This window comes from Jaculus jaculus, chromosome X (genome assembly GCF_020740685.1).
Source record: "Jaculus jaculus isolate mJacJac1 chromosome X, mJacJac1.mat.Y.cur, whole genome shotgun sequence".
Classification (NCBI taxonomy): Eukaryota; Metazoa; Chordata; class Mammalia; order Rodentia; family Dipodidae; genus Jaculus; species Jaculus jaculus.
Genome location: NC_059125.1, coordinates 40,938,594 through 40,960,486, shown reverse-complemented (window position 1 = coordinate 40,960,486; position 21,893 = coordinate 40,938,594). Strand labels below are relative to the sequence as shown.

At 46.4% G+C, this 21,893-nt stretch overlaps 1 pseudogene; it reads right to left on the bottom strand.

Annotated features, from left to right (window-relative positions):
* Positions 1-20,922, bottom strand: part of LOC101600459 — an 83,305-nt pseudogene extending 62,383 nt beyond the window's left edge.
* Between the last annotated feature and the right edge of the window lie 971 nt (positions 20,923-21,893).

Below are 21,893 nucleotides of genomic sequence, written 5' to 3'. Positions count from 1 at the left end.
AATACCAAGTATTCTAAACCTTTAGATCTTCTCATGATACTTCATAGCACTTCTTATGTCATTTTTCTTATTCTTGTAAGAAATTTCTAGAATTTTCTCCATTAAATGTAATAAAGAAAAAAGCAGTAAAACTGGAGCCTTGTTCCAGTTATCTATTGACTCTGAATTAATCTCCCCAAAAGCTTAAGAACTTGACGTCAAGCTTGCTGGGTTGGGTGGGGTCAGCAGAGTTCCCTCCTGGGCTGTTTTTGGCCTGGGGTTTGTTTTTACTATGGTTGTAGTTAGAAGGCATCTGGGCCTGGAGTCATTTGAGGGCTCTGCTGGGCTGGATATCCCAGGGCTCTTCCTCCTTTGCATGTCTGCTTGGCTCTGTGCTGCTCCGGCAGAGTATGGCCTGTGCTTTGCTCCTGGTGACTGGAAGGCAGAGGTGGAAAGCAGCCGTCCTCTCAAAAGCAAAGCTCTCAAGCAACAAGCTATCACACCGATGGAATTCTATCTGTTAAAGTAGTCATAGGGCAGATTAGAATCAGTGTGTAGAGGAACACACTCCATCCCTCAGGGGGATGAGTTTCAAGGATAGAGCTGGCATCATAATTGGAAGACCCAGTGCAAAATGAAAATGCAGGGGACAATATACAAAATCCCAGGGAAAAAGTTTCATTAAAAATGTTGACTTAGCCGGGCGTGGTGGCGCACGCCTTTAATCCTAGCACTCGGGAGGCAGAGGTAGGAGGATCACCATGAGTTCGAGGCCACCCTGAGACTCCATAGTGAATTCCAGGTCAGTCTGGGCCAGAGTGAGACCCTACCTCGGAAAACCAAAAAACAAAACAAAACAAAACAAAAGATGTTGATTTAGAGTCAGGCTTGCTGTCTTTAATCCCAGCACTCAGGAGGCAGAGGTAGAAGGACTGCAGTAAATTCGAGGACAATCTGAGACTATATATATCGTGAATTCCAGGTCAGCCTGAGCTAGAGTGAGACCCTACCTCAAAAAACAACAACAACAAATAAAATGAAAAAAAGTAAAAGATGCTGACTTAGTCTATTCTGTGCTACTATGAAGAAATATGTCAGCAGGTCATTCATGAAGAACAGAACTTTGAGCTGGAGAGATGGCTCAGTGGTCAAAGGCGCTTGTTTACAAAGCTGTTTTGCTCTGGTTCAATTCCCCAGTACCCACATAAAGCCAGGTGCACAAAGCGACATATGCATCTGGAATTCATTTGCAGCAACAAGAGGCTCTGGTGCACCCATTCTCATTCTTTCTATCTCCCTTTGCAAATATATGAATTAAAGATATATTTTATAAAAAGGGCAGTAATTTATTTCTTTCAATTCTGGAGGCTTGGAGTCCGAGGTCAAGGTAACAGCAGGTTCAATGTCTGGTGGGAGTCCTGTCTCAACTCCAAGATGATGTCTTCTTGTATCCTCTGGAGGAGAAAAGCAGTGACCAAAGGGTGCAAATTCTCCCCTTCAAGTCTTGTAATAGGGATACAGAACCTCATTTATGAGGTCAGCAACCTTGTAACTCAATCATCTCCCAAGGCCCCACCTCCTAGTACTTCTGTCTTTGGAATTAATATGAATTTTGGAGGGGACACAAACCTTCAAACCATAGCAGACACAAAGAAAACAATGATTTTTCCTTTCTTCCATGCACTCTCTTGACTTATGGTGTTTATTTGCTATTTAATGAGCTTCTAAGTAAAGAAAAATTAAAAGTTTAAGTTATTAACATGAATGTACCATTCATCTACATATTGTGTGAATTCAATTTTGAATGCAAATGTAAGAACATTTAACTAGGAGAATCACTGGATTTACACAATTTGTGTTCCATTGCTTGTGCATGCATATGTATTTTGTTCCTACCAGATCAGTGGAAATGCTGAACAAAATTAACTCAACTGTTTTATTTGATTTCTTGATATGTTCATATTCTACCCATACTGCCTGTTGCAGTCAGGTTCGTATTGCTGGCAGAAATCACCCGACCAAGAGCAGCTTGTGGAAAATAAAGGTTTATCTTGGTTTACAGACTCGAGGGATAGCTCCACAATGGCAGGGGAAAACAATGGCATGAGCAGAGGATGGGCATCACCCCCTGGCAAACATCAGGTGGACAACAGGAACAGGAGACTGTGCCAAGCACTGGCATGGGGAGTCTGGCTATAATTCCCATAAGCCCACCCCCAACAATATACTGCCTCTAGGAGGTGTTAATTCCCAAATCTCCATCACCTGGGAACCTAGTGTTCAGAACATTTAAGTTTAGGGGGGGCACCTGAATCAAAGCACCACATAAACTGATAACCATCAATGATGTAAAATGCAATGTGAAATACACAATCCAACTTTAAAAGTCCCTATAGTTTTTAATCAATCCCAATGATGTTCAAACATCCCCATAATCCAAGGTCTTTCAACTGAGCCATATACCAAAAAAATCCCCCAAAACCCATAATGGCACTCCCACTGCAAAAGATGGCATTGGTCATAACAAAGAAATATTCAACCAATACAAGATTTAAACAGGGCAAAAATCAAATTCAAGCTCCAAGTCCAGCAACTCTAGTCAGTGACAAATTTCCAAGTCCAATAATTCTAACCAGCAACAAGTCTCTGGAGTTCCTATTCCGCCCCTCCAGCTAGGCTACTCACAGTCCTGGAAAACTTCACTGGGGCTGGCAACTTTCATTAGCAGCCATCTCATGGTGCCAGTGTTTCTACTGGATCTCCACTGCAACCCACGTTTTATCCTCATGGCTCCATCAGGTCTCCATGCAGGCATCCAGCAAACCTGCTTCACACTGCCCACAGCCATTTCCAAAACACAAGACTGAGTTGCAAACTCAATGACCCTCTTTTTCCTGCATTTCTTATGCTCCATAATACCAGGCAGGGTGCCAATTTGTTAGTCCATGGGGAATAAAGCAGACTTTGAAGAACAGGACACTCTTTGAGCATTCAGACCCTTTCAAAAGACTGCATTTTTCTGTCATCCCAATGCAGGTCAGTTGACCCAATCTCAATGGCTGTAATTTCTCATACAATTGGAGCTGAACAGGCAGAAGTTTCAGCCCAAAAATTTCTTTCTGTGCTATATCCCTCCACATGCACCAGTCCATTTCTATGCAATGCAACTCTGCACAAATTCTCAGGACATGGGTATAATAGCAAGCCTCTCACACAAACTGCTTCTAGCCCAGTCCAGGCAAAGCTCTTTCTCACCCTCACAAGCCAAACCTCACAGTCCACAGTTCTTACTGCATTCAGATCTTTTAACTCTGGCCGAAATCGTCCATGAAGCTGTACTTACTGCTGTACATACTGCAAGGCATTGCTTAGGCCAAGGTTTCAAATCCTTCCACATTCCTCTTGAAAACCAGCTCCAAAAAGGCCAAGGCCACAAAGTCAGGTGTCTAGCAGTATACCAACTATACTGTTGCAGTCAGGTTTGCATGGCTGGCAGAAATCACCCAACTAAGAGCAGCTTGTGGGGGAAAAAAAAAAGTTTATTTTGGCTTACAGACTTGAGAGGAGGTTCCACAATGGCAGGGGAAAATGATGGCATGAGCAGAGGGTGGACATCACCCCCTGGCCAACATAAGGTGGTCAATAGCAACAGAAGAGTATGCCAAACACCGGCTTGGGGAAACTGGCAATATCACCCATAAGCCTGCCCCCAACAATACACTCCCTCCAGGAGGCTTTAATTCCCAAAGCTCCATCAGCTGGGAACCTAGCATTCAGAATACCTAGGTTTATGGGAGGACGCCTGAATCAAACCACCACACTGCCTGAAGTTTTTCAGTGAGTAAGGAAGTAATGGAAGGAAAGGAAGTTATGGACTGGCCCATCTTTTACTCTCCTTCTGATATCAACACTTGTAGTGGAAGTGGCTCCTCATACACACAAGAAACACATGGAAAAAAATATATAAAGGCCTGGGGAGGTGGCTCTTTGATAGAGTGCTTCCCTAGAATTCTCAATGAAGCCCTGGGTTCTACCCACAGCCCTTTCCAGGAATTTGTTCTGGAGAATTCTTGCTAATGTATTTTATCAAACCCCTTTGACCATTTTGCATCTGAAGCAGCTAGTGTTTCAATGGAGAGCATAGCCTTTCTAGGTGGTCAGCTGCCACTTCCTCAGTTGTAGATGTGATGTGCTTAACTTGTATTTGTTTTGCTTCATGCTGAGCTCCCATGCATTGTGGACTCACCAGAATTCTGTGCTGAGGGGCATCGCGAACACCATATGCTAATAGTGCCACCCGAAAGGCACACAGGCATGCTCTCTTGCACAAATTCACTTAGAAGGCAAAGGTTGTAACATAAAATTATTAAGAGTTTCAAGATGCAGACAGCAGTGCCTTAAACCACCCACAAGGCCGTTCTGATCACTGGTCCTGGTAACTGCTTAGGTTTCGTGCCCCATGAAGTGGGCCCTGGGCATCTCTATGCAGGAGTATGCTTATAAATACTGAACAGCTGGATGTCTGGGGGAAAAAAAAATAAAATGAAACGAAGGTCCTGACTGGGAGCCTTCTCCACCATGGCTGATCTCAAGTACCAACATGATGTTGCTGAAGGCAGCAGAGTTGGAAAAAAGTGCATGTGTTTTGCTCTGGAAGAGCTGATATGAGCTGGCCTCGGAACATGCTGGGGTTAGGGGCTTCCAATACAAAGGGGAAGGAATTGATGGAGACAAACCAGCACATATACATTGACCCTAAAGAGATGGAGCTGGCTGTCCCTGTGTGTGTGTGTGTGTGTGTGTGTGTGTGTGTGTGTAATGAAAGGAGACTGATGAGATATACACTAAAATGTTAACAGTGATTATTTCATGGTCATAGGATTAAAGGCGATAATAATGGAATAATTATTTTTGCTTATCTGTAGTATCCACATTTTCTAAAATAGATATGCATTACTCTTGTAATAAAAAATGATAAAAAGCATCCACAAAATATGTAGGAAAAGTTAGTATAATCTTTAAAGCATAGGGGTTGGTCGTGCAAGTCTGTAATAGTTGCTACATGCCATGAATAATTTACAAATTAAATTGATTTTAAGGCACAGCTAAAATAAATTTGATAAGATGGGCCACAGTTATGTTCTTTCTTATCATTCACATTTGTACGTTTTATAGTCAATGAAGAGTGACAACCACTATTTAGAATTCTAGCAAAGAACAACCATAACTATTTGTCACCTGCTCAGCATCTAAACAATGTTCACCTGCCCAGCCTGTCCTCAGCAGGAGCTAGACACCCAGAATACACACTGAATACCAGAGCTCGTGATGGCTAAGGCAGCCAGGAGGCAAAATGATCCCTTTGGCGAACTGATGAACACAGGAGAGGAGGGACTGACATGTGTCCGTGAGACTATAGTGGAGGGGAGAAGGAAGGCAGCAAGCAGTTCCGCATCAAAATCTGGGAACTGAGGCCCTGAGCTAGAGTTTAATAAAGGGGAGGAGGCAGGAACACCTCAGCCTTACTTGGTCTGGGAAGGAGGAACAAAACTGGGAAGGGAAGGCAGTGCCTCAAAGGATAAGCTCCAATGCCACCCCTGGGAACGACTATTTCAACTAAGGCTGAATGAACAAAAAAAAGATGGAGCCAAAAGCATTGCAATGCGGTGGATAGTGACATTCTAACAATGGCCAACAGGACACCCAGCTGGGTGCAGCTAAGTTCTTCTATCCAAAAGAAAAGTTGTTCTTCACCAGTCCCTGGGTGGGGGGGGTGGTGTCACTTTTCATTTGCCTGAAGGGAGGAGAATAAGGAGTCCAGGGACCCTGCCTGGCTCCTCCAACTCTAATGCACATTTGGGTGACCCGGGGAACTTGTTAAAGTGCAGGTGGGGATTCTGAGGGCCTGGATTGGGGCTGGGCAAGTTGCATTATTAATAGGCGTCCAGGTGCTGCTGGGTGGTGGGCTACAGTTAGTAGCAGGTTGACAGAGGACTCTCTTTATCCTCTGCCCCAAATTTGTATTCTGATCAACCACAGGCCCTCATTGCCTGTGTCCAGCCAAGCTGTTGGCTTTTGCAATGGGCCCAGCTGTTGGTTGGGAGGAAGCAGCCCGGGCGATTTCCCCACATCCCATCTTCCGGTTTGGGTATTCAGTTTCTCTCCCGCCTGCTCGCTTGCCTCCCTCCTCTTTCCTTCTCTGCACTCCTTCCTCCTTGCAACAGCCTCGTCATTATTGCAGCTTTATTTTTAGAGTCAAGGCCACAGAGTTGCAGATTCGGCAAGGTCTAAAACAAACGGAAAGTGTTTGTCTTTGAAGCGGTGTGAATGAGGGTCCCCGCTATCTGGACCTGTCAATTAGCTCTTATCTTGGCTTGTTTTCTGAGTCACCCATGTGGGTTGGCTTTCTCCTCCCAGATCAGAAAGGAGGTTGAAACACAGAAAGCAACCGAAATCTCCTCATCTCACCCCTGTGAGATCTTGCCAAATCCCACTCTTAGCTGACCGCCACAATATGGTGGAGTCCAGAAAAGGGGCAAGTAGAAACAAGATAAAGTTGGGATATATTTTGGTTCCAAATTTTGGTTCAGGGGTCAGGGTCAAAAAGCAATGTTCCTGGGGGCTTGGAGGGCTGATCAGTGGATAAAGCGCTTACGATGAGTACCTGAATACCTGAATTTGGGTCCCTACACCCAACACAAATGCTGGAAACCATGGTGGGATTCTGTGATCTCAGCATACCAACAATAAGAAGGGAGGCAGAGACAGGAGAATTTCCCAGAAACCTCCTGGGCCAGCTAGCCTAACAAGCTCCTGCCTCAGACAAGGTGAGGACCAATACCTGGAAGTTGTCATCTGACCACCACATGCATACTATAGTATGTGGGCACTTGTAACCAACATGAACATAAACATACAACATACGACCCCCCCAAAAAATCCCACACAATACTCCTGAATGTAAGTAAGTATGGGGTAGCAAATGAAGGCACATTTGGATATGATGGAGGTTGTGAGGATGGTCTTTCTTTCTTTCTTTCTTTCTTTCTTTCTTTCTTTCTTTCTTTCTTTCTTTCTTTCTTTCTTTCTTTTTTTTTCAACATGGGGTCTCACTCTGGCCCAGGCTGACCTGAAATTCACTATGGAGTCTCAGGGTGGCCTCGAACTTATCGGGATCCACCTACCTCTGCCTCCGAGTGCTGGGATTAAAGGCGTGTGCCACCACACCAGGCTTGGTCTTTCTTTTTCATGGAGGTCCTAAGTGGAACGTTGGTGACAGGGCCTATAGGAAAAAGACCCTGCTGGGCCAAGAGAGCCTTTCTGAGCCCGCAGCCCTCTCCTTGGAGGGCAAGCCTGCTGGATAAGTAGCTTATCTCAGATTCTTCATCTTCTCAGAGGCCTGAATAATAAAGAGCCTCGATCTCTTCTGGGTTCTGGGAATGGCTAGTGGCAGCTCTCTCATCTTAGGTGGTAACTACTACTGTTGGCTTCTTCAAAAGCACACAGAGCCAGGGGTTATGTCAAGTCCTTCTTCCCACTGCCTAGACTTTCCATGCGACACATACACCCAGGTCATAGGAGAAAGAACCCTAAACTAGTACTGACTGACCACTACCATGCCTAAGTGCTATACTGTTTAGATGTGAAGTAAAAAATAATTATTTATTTGAGAGAGCAAGAGAGAAAGGAGGAGAGAGAGAGAGAGAGAGAGAGAGAGAGAGAGAGAGAGAGAGAGAGAAGGAGAGGGAAAGGGAGAGGGAGAGGGAGAGAGAATGGGCGAGCCAGGCCTCCAGCCATTGCAAACAAACTCCAGACACGTGTGCCCCATTGAACTGAACCTGGGCCCTTTTGGCTTTGCAGGCAAACACCTTAACCACTAAGCCATCTCTCCAGCTCTAGTTGTAAATTTAATAAGCTCTCTTGGTTCTGTGAGCAGTGATTGCAGGTAAGTTTAAGATAAGTAAGATAAAAACCCAGGGCTTTGTGCACACTAGGCAAATGCTCTACCACTGAGCTGGTTTTTTTTTTTTTTTTTTTTTGCTTTTCGAAGCAGGGTCTCACTCTAGCCCAGGCTGACCTGGAATTCACTATGTAGTCTCAGGGTGGCCTCCTACCTCTGCCTCCTGAGTGCTGGGATTCAAGGCGTGTGCCACCACGCCTGGCTCCCAGCTGCTGTTTTTTTTTTTTTTTTAATTTATTTATTTATTTATTTGAGAGTGACAGACACAGAGAGAAAGACAGATAGAGGGAGAGAGAGAGAATGGGCGCGCCAGGGCTTCCAGCTTCTGCAAACAAACTCCAGACGCGTGCACCCCCTTGTGCATCTGGCTAACGTGGGACCTGGGGAACCGAGCCTCGAACCAGGGTCCTTAGGCTTCACATGCAAGCGCTTAACCGCTAAGCCATCTCTCCAGCCCCCAGCTGCTGTTTTTTAACGACAGAGCATCACTACATATCTCAGGTTGGCCCGGAACTCTCTATAAAGCCTCAGCTCACATCCATCTCGGCCTTCTGAGTGCTGGTATTATAATCCTGAGCCACCACACCTGCCTTGCAGGTTTAGTATTTTAGCCATTCTAATTTATGAACTTATGATCATGTGTCCCTGCAGCCGAGTCTGCTATCTTGGAAGAATCACATGTCCATAGCCAATGCCCAGTTTCCACTGCTTTGTGTGAGGTGACTACTCTGTACTTTTTTGGTGGGGGGGGGCAGGGTGTCACTGTAGCCAGTGTTGACCTGGACATCACTCTGTAGCCCATGCTGGCCTTGAACAAAGGGCAATCCTCCTACCTCAGCATCTCTAGTGATAAGATTAAGGGCGTGTACCACCCACCTGGCCAGAAGCGACTACTCTTAAAACATAATCACGAGGAGCTTGGAAAATGGCTCAGTGGATAAAGTGCTTGTCACACAAGCATGGGTATCTTAATTCGGATCCCCAGAACCCACATATAAAAGCTCCATGCTGTTTAGATGAGTACCTATATTCTCGCATGCCTACTGATGAGGAGAGAGGGGGAGACAAGAGAATCACCTGGAAGCTTGGGGGTATTGTAGTCAGCTCCACATTGCTGGGATGAACTTCCAAAGCAGACACAGTTTATGGGAGGAAGGGGTTTGTTTCAGCTTCCAGATCCAAGGGGAAGTTCCATCAATGGTGGCAGAAGCTGGCTCCCTTTCACAGATCCCAGCAGAGAGACACAGCCACACAGCCAGAACCACAAGCAGGCACAAATGAACAGCCAACCAGCTGTGGAACTGACAGCAAGCAGCCCCAGCTCTGACTGCTCTCTGCATACCTTTGGGCTTGAAATCAGATCACCGCCACCCCCCCCCCCCCGCCCGCCCGCCACCCCAATGATACCTCCTTCAGCCAGGCGGCTGGAGACAAGCTTTTTACTATAAATACCTGAGTGTACTGAGGGACATACAAACTGCCACAGGGGACCAGTTAGCCTCCAGTGAGTGCCACGGAGAAGGAGAGATGCTGCCTCGAACAAGGTGTTAGACAAAGACCGAATCAAAGTTGTCCTTGGACCTGATCACAAGTGCCCTAGCACATGCACACTTCTACTTGTGCAATAACACACAGGTAAATACATCATAGACACTCACCCCCCCAACACACACACAGCTGTATTCATGAGGCACGAAGCTGGTGGAGGTGTCTATGCCCATTCATTCTAATCAGCATTTCTGGAGCTCCTGCCGTGTTCCAAACTCCGTTCAGAAATGAGGACTGAGTGATGAAGAAGGACGCTCCTGCCCTCCACATGCTTCCATTCTAGTGGAAGAAGCCAGGAAACAAGGAAATGAGTGAAGGTCTCATGTCAAGTTGGGCAAGAAGAAAGGTGTCTGGCCCATACAACTTGGGGGCTGGGGACATTGCTCTTGCTTTCCAAGTCTGCTTGACCAGGTACAATTCCCTAGCACCCATGTAAATGCAAAAAGCCAAATGCAAAATTGCCGCAAGCAGCTAGCGTTCATTTGCAGTGGTAAATGACAATGGTGCGCACATACACGTGTGCAGTATGTGTACACACACACAAGCAAATAAATTTTAATTTTTTTTTAAGACAAGTAGGCCGATCATGGTGGTGCACACCTTTAATCCCAGCACTCAGGAGGCAGAGGTAGGAGGATCATCATGGGTTCAAGGCCACCCTGAGACTACATAGTGAATTCCTGGTCAGCCTGGGGTAGAGTGAGACCCTACCTTGAAAAACCAACCAAACAAACAAAAAAAAGTCATTGGGGCCAGGGAGATGGCTCATTGATTATAAGTGCTTGCTCTGCAAGCCTCACATCTGCAGTTTGGATCCTCTGAATGCCCATAAATGGGACATTAGTAGTATCTATGATCCCAATGTGTCTAATGCAATAGATGGTGGAATCAGGAGAATCCTGAAGCTGGAGGGCCAGCTAGTTTGGCATTCTAATTGGCAAAAGCAAGAAGAAAGACTTGTCTCAAACAAGGTGGAAGGTGAGGACCACCACCCAGAGGATGTACTCTTACTTACGCCATGGCATGCGTGTACTGTGCACATGTGCACACACACACACACACACACACACACACACACACACATGCACAGGCACACAAACAGGTAAAGATGAGGATCAAATCCACATGGGCTTATCCACCAGTGCTCTGTCACTGAGTTACAACCCCCCACCCCCACCTCATTCATCTTTTCTTTGACATAGTGTTCTCCCTATGCTGCCCAAACTAATTTTAAAATGTATTTTTTTTTAATTTTTAATTTATTTATTTGAGAGCGACAGACACAGAGAGAAAGACAGATAGAGGGAGAGAGAGAGAATGGGCGCGCCAGGGCTTCCAGCCTCTGCAAACGAACTCCAGACGCGTGCGCCCCCTTGTGCATCTGGCTAACGTAGGACCTGGGGAACTGAGCCTTGAACCGGGGTCCTTAGGCTTCACAGGCAAGCGCTTAACCACCAAGCCATCTCTCCAGCCCCCAAACTAATTTTAAACTTGAACTTCTCCTGCCTTAGCCTCCCAAGTATCTGGGATACTAGGTAAGCACCACCAGGCTTGGCTGAGAAGGGCTTCTGAATAGAGATCTAGGCATGGTGAGACAAATGAGGGCACGGGAGAAGCAGGCCAGTGAAGGGACAAACCCGTGCAAAAGTCCTGGGACTATGCCTACAGGAGGATCTAGTGAAAAAGCAAGTGAGGGGGCTGGAGAGATGGCTCAGTGCTTAAGGCGCTTGCCTGAAAAGCCTAAGGACCCAGATACACATCTTCAGTACCTGCGTAAAGCCAGATGCACAAAGTGGCGCATGCATCTGGAGTTCATTTGCAGTGTGGAGGCCTCTCTCTCTCTCTCTCCTTGCAAATAAATAATTTTTTAAAAAAGCAAGTGAGGGCTGGAGAGATTGCTTAGTGGTTAAGGCACTTGCATAAGAAGCCTAAGGATCCAGGTTCAATTATCCAGGTCCCACATAAGCCAGATGCACAAGGTGGCACACGCATCTGGAGTTTGTTTGCAGGGCTGGAGTCACTGGCACACCCATTCTCTCTCTCTCTGTCTGTCTCTAATAAATAAATAAAGTAAAAATAAATCTTAAAAAAAAAAAAAAAAACAGCAAGTGAGGCAGGATCAGTGGATGCCAGGTGTGGGGAGAGTAGATCTGGGGTCTGCTTTGTAGGCAGGGCCAGCTTAGGAGTGGTCTGTGGAATTTTTTTCCTGGGTCCCAGTTGTGTTGTTTTGAGACAGGGTATCACTGTGTAGCCCTGGCTTGCTGAAAACTTGCTGTTAGCCCAGGCTGACATCAAATGTTCTATTCTCCTGCCTCAGCCTCTCAGGTGCAGAGATTACATGCACGCTGCACTGAAGCTTGAGTCACAATCTTGCTTTGTTTTGTTTTTTCGAGGTAGGGTCTCACTGTAGCTCAGGCCGACCTGGAATTCACTATGGAGTCTCAGGGTGGCCTCGAATTCACGGCGATCCTCCTACCTCTGCCTCCCGAGTGATGGGATTAAAGGCGTGTAATACCACGCCCGGCTACAATCATTTTTTTAAAACATTTTGTTTTTTATTTTAGACAATTCATACATGTATATAATATGTTTTGATTGCATTCACCCCTCCCATTACCCTATCTTATCCCTTCCTATTCCTGTTAAACCCTTTACTCTTCCCAACCTACCTTCAATATTTATTTCTTTTAATTTGGTCCCACTCAGTTAAATAGTGTTGCTTGCATGGGTAGGACTTTTGTACTAGAGTATGAACAGCTTACCAGTGGCTATACCACTGAAGCGTATGTTGCATCACAATCTTGGATAGGCATCAGTCACCTAGAGGCAATGTAAGCGGTGCCTGTTACAGCTTCTTGCCAGATACTATGAATCTGCAGGTGTGTGCAGCTGGGACAAGTGAGTGACCAGCACTGATTCCTGCTGGAGGGGGTCCCTGGACCACATCTGGAAGAGCTTGCCAGTGGCCCCTTACTTTTCCCAAGCATAGCTCCTCAAATCTCTCTGCTTTTGGGGTCTTTCTGTAATTGACTGGTTGCAACACAGGTTTAGAGGCATTAAGGGAGTCAATCCCCCTCAGTCAAGGACCATCATGGAGTTGATGCATAAATAGAGACTGTCTTGCTTTATTTAGGCAGGTTTCTCAGCAGTGTCCCACGGTATTGTGCTCCAGCTGCCCACAGTGGTGGGCCAGTGCGTGCATTCCTCCTTGATGGCTTTTCTTGTCTCTCCATCTCACTTCCTCATTTCTCTACCGGTACTTCCTGAGTTCACTTCCCAAGTAAGCCACGGCCACCTAAATACTGTCTTCTGGTCTATGTTTTGGAAAAAGGGACAGGCCAAAAAAAGTGTCTGGTGGCGCGGGGGTGGAGGGGGAGGACAGAAATTGTAGTTGGTAGGACCACAGGTCCCTCACATTCTATAAGAGAAAAACTGGGAGTGGTAGCCACTATTTGATCCCAGATAAAGACCACAGCACTGTTTGGAAACATGAGAGAAAGAAGAGAGGAAATGGTTTGCTGAGAGAATTGAACATAATGGTCACTCAGTTAGGACCAGTACTTAATTTATGTGGGCAACAGCTGTGAAGACAGGTGTTATGATTTGAATCAGAAATATCTGCTCCTCCCCCCAAACTTAAGTTTTGAATTTTGGGTTCCTAGCTTGTGGTGCTATTTTGAAGGCTGTGGATTCTTTAGGCTATGGGTCTGGCTGGCAGAAATAGGTACCTATGGACAGGCTTTTAAATGTTAAAGCCTGGCCCTTGGCTCCCATCTACCTCTTTGCTTCCTATCTCCCACAGTGATGGGGAGTCTCAGCTACAAGCTCCTGTCAGCAGGAACTTTGCCATGCCTTCTCAGCCATGATGGACTAAACTTTTGAAACCATGAGCCAAAAGAGACCTTTTCCTCTCTTAAGTTGTTCCGGTCTGGCATTTGGTCATAGCAACATAAAGATAACTAATATAGAAGCAGGCCTGGTATTTGTAGGTGCTGGATAATATTTGTTGAATGAATGACTCAAGCCAAGGGAAAAAAAAATCGTCAAAACCCATGGGGTTTCACAGAATGAGAAGCTAATGAAGCTAATGAAAAGGCTCCTATCCAGCCTTTTTCCAAGACTGCTTAGCCAGCTCTTCTTTGGATTCCAGGAGGTACCCAGCAACCATCTCTGTTCAACACTTTTCCACATCACATCAGCTACGTTGTCACATGCAACCTAAAGAATTTTTACTCATACAGTCATATAACATTGAAATCTGTAGCGGGGCCACTCTGTTCCTACCACTCCTTAGATTCCATTTCCCAGACTTCCTGGAAGTTGAGTTGGGGCCACGTGACTTAGCTGTAGCCTTTAGAAAGTGGATAGAAGCAGCGCGCCTGTCTGTCTTTGACCTTGCAAGATAGACACTGATGTTGGTTATGCTATTTCCATGAAGTGAGAAAAGCCTGAGCTCAGAGTTTCTAAATCATCTTGTGGAAGGCTGTCCCTGAAATGCCTTACTGGAATGGGAAGGGAGCCAGAAATAAGGTCTTTGCACATTCCAAGAAGACAAGCTAAAGGACCCTGCATCTCAGGCAACTTGGTGACCTGAAAGGCAGCGAGGAAGGTTCCTGGAGCAATGTGTGCTTCCTTCTTGATGCACCTTGGAGGAATTGTTGGTGATGCTTCTGGAGGAGAGGGGTCATCCATTCTTATCCCCCACCCTTCCAGGTCTTGCCATGGACTCTCTGGCTGGCTGGTTACAGAGACTCAATCTAGTGTGAACAGAGGCCTCTGGAAATGGCCATCTGTAGTGGCTATGGTTCCCTGCTTCATCAGATGGTGGCTTTGAACAGGGGAGAATGTGCACTTTTCTTTTTCACCAGCCCTTCCTTACCCTGAGACAGGTACTTACACCCGAATTTTACGTTAGTTATGAGGCCACTCAATGTACTGAGAGAAGGGCGCTTTAGAGGGAGCCCTGGATTCTCGACCCAGGTCTGCGTCATAGGGGAGGGTCACTATCTCTCTCTCAGCCAGTGAGCTGGCTTGCAAAGTGAGGGTGAAGGATGGAACAGACAATTTTTTTTATGGTCTTCTGGGCCAACAGCGTACAATCCCACATCGATCTACATGCTTAATAAAAGGACGATCTGTACATTTTGTTTTTGAGAATAAAATGAAAACAGGATGGTGAGGCCCCTTGACATCTTCAGATGGCCTTTGTTCCCTATCTTGGAGCTGAGCACGGCCATCTGGCTGGCTGTAGCAGTAAGCGCTCCGCAGAGCCTGCCTCCCAGGGTCCTGGGGGACAATGGCCCAGCGGAAGGGGCAGAATTGCCATAGGAGAAAGAAATTGTGCTGCTATCACGTTTGTGACCCAGACTGCCCATCTCTGTGGCAGGCCAAACCAGAGAGCCCTGGCACAGTGCCAGAGTTGTCACTGTGTGGACATCTGAGCCCAGGGAGCCCCCGAGGTCAGCTGTGTTTCCAGAGTGTAGAGCAGCTCATTCTCACTGTCTGAACTGCCAGCTGCTGCCTAAGCACAGGAGAGAACCCAAGGTACCAAAGGCCACCCATGCTACCCTCGCCCACTTCTCTGTCTGAAGGCCAGGCTGGCCAGGGCCCTGGCACATAGGACTTGCTAGCTGAACCACCTAGTGGGAGCTTTTAATCATTGGTGGGCCGCATACTCCTTTGGCCTCTGATGAAGCCTATGGACCCCTTCTCAAACTAATGTGTTTGCATGCATAAACTAGGATTATAGAGGAAACCAATTATATTGAAATGTAGTTATCCAAATATTAAAGGAAAACAACCCTGCAAAGCAGTAATATATGTGCTCCTTTATTAATGCCTTAAATTATAAGATTTAGTGGCAGATCTAATAACTACTACTGCTTCTTGCTAGGGAGGTGTGGAAGTGATCCTTAGAGATAGCAGCAGCACCGCCCATGTGCGGGGAGGAAGACAGCTGGGGTGTCTTCTGGTGCCAGTCACATGTGGGGCTGCTGCTACCATAGCTGGAAATGGAAGGAAGTGTTTGATGTCAGTTAGAGATTAGTGACACAGGAAATGTAATACTCCCTTCGCCAGCCAAGTTCACAGATCCTCAGCCTGCGATGGGATGTCTGGTAGGGGCTAGGAATGCATTAAGGCGTGGCTGAGGACACAGGGCAGTAGAGCCGTTCTTGCCACCCTACCCATGGTAAGCAAATTAATCGATGGTGGCAGGAGACCAGAGACACAAGCTACCTGAAAGGACCTGCCATCGAACGAAACCGATTTACCATTGCAGGGCTAGAAGCTCACTAAGGCCCAATCCAGGCCCCGTCACAATATGATTATCCATGATTAAAATACACTCCCTGCCTACAAGGAACTTTTGAACCACTGAGTGTCCTGGAGGCCAGTGAGGGGCAAGCAGGGCACACCTCCACACAGTTCCTTACCAGGCGTTCAGTCATTACAGTCAGGACATCGATTTTACTTTTCAACTTGTAATTTCCACCTCCTGGATTCCATTATCACTCGCTCAATATACGACGGTTCCCCATTTCTCTGGCCACTACTACGAGACTCATGCATTGCTGAGCAGAAGCAGAACACATTGCCTAAAACACATTACTACTTGGATGTAATGATTGGGTTTTAACACAGTCAGGACCTTGATAGTTCTGTGGATAAGCAATCACTCCACCTTCCTCCTTCCTAAGTCACGTGGACTTCCCAGAAGAGATTCAGAATTAACCCTATGTTTTCAAGCCCCAAACCTGGGCTAGCCCAGTCTGTTTGGCCCCAGCTCCTCATATGACAGATTCTTTGGACAGAAAATTGATTTGTTCCATTCATAGCTGCTATAAGCCTGTTTTCCTTCCTTCCTTTCTTTTCTTCTTTCTTTATTTCTTTCTTGCTTTCATTTGCATGTTTATACATGTGTGGTGGGAGTGTGCATATGTGTGTTCAAACGTTTGTGGTTGCACTCATGTGTAGAGGCCAGACGTCGGTGTTCTCCTCAATCACTTTCCACTTATTTATGAGACAGGGTCTCTCACTGAACATGGAGCTCTCCAATTCAGCTAGACTATTTGGCCAGTAAGCCTCAGGGATTTCTTGTCTCTGCTCCTCCAGTGCTGGAATTACAAGCCACCACACCCGCATTTTATCTGAGTTCTGGAGATCTGAACACACACTCTCTCTCTCTCTCACACACACACATATACATATACATACATATATGTATGCATATACATGCATACATATATACAAACATATATATACATATACATATATATACACATATACATATATATACACATATACATATATACACATATACATACATATATATACATATACATATATATATGTATATATATATGAGAAAGAGACAAAAAGGCAGCCATCAGGCTTTGCAAGCAAGCACCTTTAACCACTGAGCCATCTCTCCAGCCCCCTCTGATCTTTTGTTGTGGCTGTTTCTCAAGGCAGGGTTTCACTGTAGCCTAAGTTGACCAGAGACTCACGCTGTAGCCCCAGGCTGGCTTTGAACTCATGGCAATCCTCCTATCTCGGTCTCCCAAGTGCTGGGACTAAAGGTGTGTGTCACCACGCCCAAACTTTGAACTCAGATGTTCGTGCTTACATGGCAAACATGCCCCCAGTCCTTGACTAACACAACTAGGAGGTGCGATGTAGGGGCAGAAGTTTTAGGCCAGTGGTCCTCAGCATGGGGCTGGCAGCCCCCTAGCAACAGCGATAGCAGGTTAGCAAAGCTGAGTCTTGGTAGTGAGTTGGAACCTGCGAAGCCTGGAATGAAAGATGCTTGTTGTGGCTGTGAACAAGCTGTCAAGGGGATTCCGATGTGCTAGCAATCCACAGCCGTTGCTGTAGCTAAGACTTGGAGCCCTTGGCTGGAGTCCCCACATGTCCATACCTGTACATAGCCTGGCACCCTTTGTGGGTCTCAGCTGCTTCCTGTCTGTCTGTCTGTCCTGGCCTTACAAAAGGACAGATGGGTTGACTAGCGTGGTGCGTGTGGGAACAGCTGGCCAAAGCTCATCCAAGGCTGGCTTAGCAGCTGCAGGATGTTTGTGGGTGGTGGGGGAAAGAAGAGGTTCCATTTTAAGATTAGAGATTCCAACTTTATTCTGCCCTGAAGCGCTGTACTTGGGGGTTGCTGTTCCCGCCTCCCCTTCATTTCCATAGTGTGAGGACTCCAGCTTAGCCTTGACCTTTGTCTGGCTAAGGATGCCGCTCTGTTGGCCCGCATGGCCGACTAGCTTCCTGGGGACTGACTGATCCACCTGACAGTCTCAGACCTTTACGTCATCTGCCCAATTCTCCAATGACTCGGTGTTAACAAAATTTCTAATTCTAGGTCAATTAGAATTCCTGGGTCTGAAACACCTGGAGGGCAAAGGGATTAATAGGGCAGCAATGGAATTGGAGGCCAATTGACAAAGCAAGTGGGGCCATTTTTATCCCCAGTTGCCTCCCCTTCTCCTGCCCATATGTTCAAGTAAAGGCCACAACGCCAGCCTTTGGCCAGTGAGTCCAGATGGGAAGAGCCCAGTTTAGTGGGCCAGGTGGTGTGACAATCTTAGATCACACAAGCAGGAGGCAGAAAAGAGGAAACTGGCTCACCTGGTACAGGACCAGAAAGTACCCACCTAATTTTAACAGTTGTCTCCATTTAATCTCCTCTACAGCCCTCCTGGGGGAACTAGAATCATCTCCACTGTACAGAAGTTGAGGTGCCGAGAATTCAGCCATTTGCCCACGTGGCGTCAGAGCTGGGGTTATGACACTCTTATGACCTCCTTAGGTGGAGGACTATTTTCTTCTGAATAATTGCATCTTAAATCCACATTCTGCCCGTGGGGAAGGACTTTGTACATTTATATGTGATAGAATAAATCAGAAAGTAGAAAATAAAGGTAAACTGTACAGATGATCAAAAAATGCCTAAATCTAAGGAAGAAAAAAATTCCAAACCACATCCCACCACATTATGAAAAGACTACACTGAGGGCAAAAAATGTCGCTGATATATAGTCATCTTTATGACATCGCTCAGTTTAACTGCTAAGAACATATTGACAAACACGCAAAACACAAAGATAATTGACAAAAAGAAAACATCATAGCCAAATATGCTATGTTGTTTACATTGTGCAAAAATGAAATGATGCAATTTTATCTGTAGTCACTAAAAATTAAAAAATATATATAATTATATCCAGTGCTCAAGAAATTAAGATAAAACCAAATATACATGGAGTGACTTGTTAGAAGTCCAGCAACAGCTGGGTGTGATGGTAGACACTAGTTATCCTGGCATTTAGGAGGTGAAAGTAGGAAGACTACCTTGACCATGTATCAAGTTTCTTCCTCTCTCTCAGCATGTGTAGTGGATGTGGTGGCGGTGTGTGTGGTGTATGCTCCATGCACTTGCAAACATGCATGGAACAGAGGAGAAGTCAGACGTCTTTCCTCCATTGCTTGTTGGTGTATTTTCTTGAGATGGAGTTTCTCTCTGAATGCAGAGTTGCAGTTTTCCAGCGCCCCAGCAATTCTCCAGTTTCTGCTCCCCACACAGCTGGGTATGGCCATGCCCAGCTGTTTACATGGGTCCTGGGGAATTGATCTCAGGTGGTCTTAGGCCTTCTCAGGACCTCCTATTTGCAGCAAGTGCTCTTACCTGGTGAGCCATCTCCCCAGCCCACCCGCTATCAAGTTTGAAGCCAGTCTGGCTCCTCGATAAAACCACTTTCTTTTCTTTCTCTCTCCCTCTCTCTTTCTTTTTTCTTTCTTTTTTTTTTTTTTTTTCGAGGTAGGGTTTCACTCTAGCTCAGGCTGACCTGGAATTCACTATGTAGTCTCAGGGTGGCCTTGAACTCATGGTGATCCTCCTACCTCTGCCTTCCCAGTTTTTTTTTTTTTTTACAAGTATGAGGGCATGTTTATTTTATTTTATTTTATGTTTTTTTTTTTTTTTTTTTTTTTTAGGTAGAGTCTTAGGGTCTAGCTCTAGCCCAGGCTGTAGTTTCGGGCTGGCTTCGAACTCACAGTGATTCTTCTACCTTTGCCTGCTGAGTGCTGGGATTAAAGGCGTTTCCACCACCCTTAGCTAAGGAGTTTGATTCCAAGCACCCTCATCAAAAGTTCGTTCTCGTAGTGGAGAGATGACTTAGTGGTTAAGCGCTTGCTTGTGAAGCCTAAGGACCCCAGTTCGAGGCCTGATTCCCCAGGACCCACGTTAGCCAGATGCACAAGGGGGCGCACACGTGTCTGGAGTTCTTTTGCAGTGACTAGAGGCCCTTGCACGCCCATTCTCTCTTTCTTTCTCTCTCTGCCTCTTTCTCTGTCCGTTGCTCTCAAATAAATAAAAAAATAAATAAATAAAAACAAAATAAAAAGTTCCTCCTCCCCAGTACTGAGTACCACCACACTTGGCATTTTTAAGTGGGTACTGGGTTTATTTATTTATTTATTTTTATTTAATTCTCTTGACCCAAGCCCAACAGATTGACCCCCACTCCAAAAAAAAAAAAACACACCCTGTCATGTCTAACTTTCCTGAGTCTATAGAACACCTAAGACCATTCAAGGGATATATGTCCCCATCCACTCTCTGGAACTGAGCAGAGAGAGCTGTAGACCACTCCTCAGTGGCCGGCTGGGCACTCCAGTCATCCGTGGGGAACTGCTGGATAGGTACCGAGGGTACCTGCACACCAGTTTGCCACCTCAGGCTGGGCAGCAGTGAACTCCGGAGCGGCGTGGTCCAGTCTCCCTGGAATGCCTCCTTGGTCACAGCCTTCTCAGCAGCGGCCTGCTCCTCCTCCTCGATCTCCTCTGGGTCTCTGGCAAAGGACAGATCAGGCATGACTTCCCTGGGGTGCTCACAGGAGATATTGCCATGCATGTGCAGGACTTCCCCGGCCAGCTTCCACCACATGAGACCCACCGAGGGCGCTCCCTTTTTGTTACATAGGATAGCAATGTCTATATAACTCAGAGGAGAGCAATGGCAGGCAGGTTGACATAGATGCCTCCTTGAGAGGCTGGTGGTCAGTCCGGGGGTCAGTCACACCAGAAGACGAGACTTCTAGAAGGTTGCCTGCATCTGGCCAGAGAAGGTCCGAGAAGGTCCCAGGGCTGAAGCGGCCAGCAAGGGGATTGGCTCCTGTGGCGCAGCCCGCTGGCCTGGGTTCCTGGAGCAGGTGACGCAGACGCAGCATGGTTCTCGATGGCAACAATGGCCCGAGTTGCCCGCAGAAGCTCTTCCTAGGTCCTCTTCAGACTGATGATGTAGATGGCGTTACTCTTCCTCTTATAAATGGACTGATCTATCTGGAAATAAGTTTGGTGCCACCTAAGTGGATTCCTGCCGCAAGGAATTTGAGAACCTCCTCCTCCTTCTTCTGGAGGACGAGGGCTCCAGACATTGTGTTGTGATAGCTTCCCCTTTAACTTAGTTCGGGAATCAAGAACAATGCAATATGGACCCTTCCGTGGGTAGCTGCCTTTCCCCCCATTTTATTCATTTATTTGCAAGCAGCGAGAGAGAAAGATAAGAGAGACAGACAAAGAGAGAATGGGCGCGCCAGGGCTCCAGCCACTGCAAACGAACTCCAGATGCGTGTGCTCCTTGTGCATCTGGCTAACGTGGGTCCTGGGGAATTAAACCTGGGTCCTTTGGCTTCACAGGCAAACGCTTTAATCGCTAAGCCATTTCTCCAGCCCCAGAGGTGACCCCCGCTTTTTTTTTTAATAAGAGGGAGAATGGAACTCCAGACGCATGCGCCCCCTTGTGCACATGTGGTACTTTGTGTGGTTCGCTGTGTGTCTGGCTTAAGTGAGACTTGAAAAGTGAACAGAGTCCTTAGGCTTCGCAGGCAAGCACTTTAATGGCTAAGCTATCTCTCCAGCCTATCTATCTATCTATCATCTATCTATCTATCTATCTATCTATCTATCTATCTATCTATCTATCTATCTATCTATCTATCTATAATTTTTAATAGGTTATAGTCTTGTATCCCCTCATCCTGGTCCCCATTTCCCTGGAGGCCCTCCTCAGTAGAGTCCTTGGTGTTCATGGTGGGGTAATTAGGGGCTCTGTTGGTTTCTGGGGGTACTGTAGTACTGAGATTTGAACTCAGGTCCTCATGCTTATAAAGCAAGCACTTAAGTGACTGAAATAGCTGCCCAGCAACTAAGGTGTCTTAGAAGGTCTCAACAAGAAGCCCAGTGTCTCTGGGTGACTTGCTTGGTAACAGTTGCTTTCTTTCCCTATTCACTACAGGACACTGAAGTAATCAAGTGACCCAAACTCTTGCTTTAGGCTCTCTTCTGAAAGGGCCCAGCCCAAGGTGCTGTCTCCTGGTCACTCTTGCTGTATGAACTTGGGAAAGGG